The following is a 3,341-nucleotide window of genomic DNA, read 5'->3' on the forward strand; positions in this document are numbered from 1 at the left end:
GGCTGATTGTCTCTCGGGACGCTCTATATAGACTTGTCGGACAGATGACTAACCGTCATCCATTCTGTCTGAGTTCATCATCCATCATCATTTAGAGTGAAGGACATACCATACAAAGTAATGATTTCAGTCATCAGTTATCGTTCTTAGATGATGGGTACCTGATGACAGAAATGAGGAATGGATGACAGAAGATGACTAATGACAATTTGGATGCCGAAAGTGTGGATAAAATCTTTGACAAAAATGAGGACCGTTGTAGATGGAGACAGAGGCACTACCGCCGTCTTCTATACGGATGATGACAACTCTAGATGCGGACTAGGACTGTCATGGAAGGGGATGACGACTGCCGTGTACATGGAAAAACATTTGTTGTAACAAGGACGAGGATCGTCATCAACAGGGATGAGGAATGTCCAGGAAGAGGATGAGGACCAACATAGATGGCCATCCTAGATGGGAATGATGATGTCGACAATGTGGATGACGACCATCAATGGCGATAACCTGCCGATGTTGACAACAAGAACGACACCTACCAATGACCATCCATGACGGGGATAATGACTCTAGACAGTGGAGACAAGCAGTGTCGCGTAAGGGACATGGACTGTTGGGACGGTGCCCATAAATCACAAGGAGGATGACTGGCGTGGATGGAGCTGAGAGACTATTGACAAAGGAGATGATGCTTGTTGCTGATGATTGTCAAGAATGGGGAGGATAACTGTCGATGACAGGAATGACCGCTTTGACAACAGAGACAACTACCACCTTGGTACGGTCTCGGTTCTATCAAAGACTGGTTTCGGTACTTCAAAAACTAAATGTTTGGTCATGATTATTTTACAAAATAAAATTCCATGTTGAAATATCAATGAAAGAATTTAGTTCAAAATATTTTTTAATAAGTTACCAAATTACTTTAATAGCTAACAATACCATTTTCATCATGAATTCACTAATAGTTTAAACAAAAAGTTGGCACACTTGTCGATATCAAAGCTTTAAGAGAAAAAAAACAATCTAATAAAATAGGTTATGGAGGCCTTATATAAATTAATTTTTCATTCCAATGTATACCAATATATTTAGGCCCTAGTGTTTCCTTGATCTTGCCTTACCCAGTCATTTTTCCACGTGGCTATTACACTACTTCATATTAGGTGGCCTCTAAGTGGTTTGCTTTTAACCTGAATAAAGAATACACATGCATCATGATTCTTGACTAAGAGCCATATATATATATATGGTAATAGTACATGATGGAAATATATGTGGCAGGAAAGCCAATCACACATTCCACATATCGTTCCATGATCATTAATAGAACATATTCATTATAGTGCACGTGTGATGCTTATAATGAAGTCCATGAATGCATGATCTGACTTAGTGAATTATGATGAGATCGTAATACGGAGATCACTAGTCTTTAACCATGTGTTCTAAACATTCCTCTTCGAAGGATGCGCGAGAAGGATATCAAAGTATCTAGATAGAATCGCACTATCTAGCTTTAGTAATATGATGAGTATGATCGGTCCTGTAGCCATTAGTATGGAGACACTAAGTATAAATAGTGGGTTTTCTTTAGTAGAAAGAGTTCACTGAATTGATCGATATGAATCCCTGAATAGTATTATACCTAATTGTCAATCAGGTTGATTCATGACACAGTTGTGCAAGTGGTCCTTAGACCTAAGACACTTAAGACGTCTTGTGGATGGACAATTTTACTTTGACTATGGCCAACGAGTCTCTAATCGTGAGATTCTAAACAGTCTTAGTTCGGGGCATCAAGAAGTTCACAAAGATGATTAAGTGGTCAATATGGGATCGTAAGAGGTAAAAGCTCAAGGAAGATGATGCGATGAAGTCCTTAGCCAACGCAATGAAATATCAAAGAAGAGTTCTCTGATGTTTCCAAATACATCAGTACTAAGTTAGATGACCAATTAGGGTTTTACAATTGACCGTACCCTAAGTCGTCCAAGGAGCATCAAGTATATGAGGAACTATACGTACATGCTAACCGATGATGACAGGTTCCAAGAGTGAGTCCATACACACTCCTTTGTATCCTCTAGAGCACAAGGTGTAGCTTGGCACCCCACGTGTTGGAGAGTCGACCTATCGATTGGGTAAAATCGATCCGACATTAATTAATCTATATGATGATATAGTTAATTAATTTGGAAGGCTAATAAACGTTATTAGGTCGTTGGAATCGTTAACTAGATTGATACATGGGCCTAAAGGATCACACACAAATGGTCTTTTAGAGGTCAGAAGATAAACATAAGTTTTGGGGGTTTTTATGAAAAATACCCACTTAGTATAAATAGTGGAAAACCCTAAACGAAATTCACCCAGGCCAGAATTATTCAGGGGCAAGAAATCACGGATCCAAGAAATCACGGATGCGATCCGTGCAAAGGTACTTCCTTTTAATGATTTCTCTCGATGTCATTTGATTCTGTTACGTGTCTTGCACTATGTGGAAACCTTGTCTTCATCCAGATCTAGGCCTCTAGAACCGAACAGTACATGTACAAACAAGAGCATGATATGTTTGAGTTCCTCTACATTATAATCTACTTCAACTTCCACTACTTGAAAATTTAGCTTGTCTTCATGATCCCAACATTTGAGAGTCATGATAATCAAGATAATTTTTGTAATTAACTTCCTCTTTTAAATTCCCTTTATTCTAGAAAAAAACGCACTATAATGTAGCACGTGTGGCCAAAATTGATAGGAATTTCTTATTGATTTTTGCACGATGTTGATATTTCTTGGACCCAATAAAATTCCACCATTCAAGTGAGATATATTCAATGAATGTAGCATGGAGACCCGTCATTTGTGTACTTATATGAGTAAAGGATTTTTCTCTTACCCAATTTATGATATTTTTCTTAGTGGTGAAGCCTTTGAGATGAAGCTCTGAATGCAATACTAGTTTTCGTAATCTATTAATAATATATTTGCATAATCTTAGAGTATTTGATTCAAATACAGTTTCACATGTCTTTCTATCATCTTTACCCATATGTGCGAATCACAGTTTTGAACGTTATAAATTATAACAAAGTAACTTCCAAACATTCAATGAAATAAATAGTTGTATAATAATTACGTACCTAATTTTCATACCTCATTCACCAACTTGATTCAAACAAAACCCATTTGCAGTGCATGATGTTGCTTGTTGAACTTGGAGATACTATCTCTCCATAAGCTTTCTAAGGTTACAACCATTATATTATCATTACTACATGAATAAACAGGCTTAGTGCATTTTAGTAAAATTCAGAAGTATGTGTTTTGATGAA

The sequence above is a fragment of the Wolffia australiana genome, chromosome 15 (genome assembly GCF_029677425.1).
Source record: "Wolffia australiana isolate 7733 chromosome 15, ASM2967742v1".
Lineage (NCBI taxonomy): Eukaryota > Viridiplantae > Streptophyta > Magnoliopsida > Alismatales > Araceae > Wolffia > Wolffia australiana.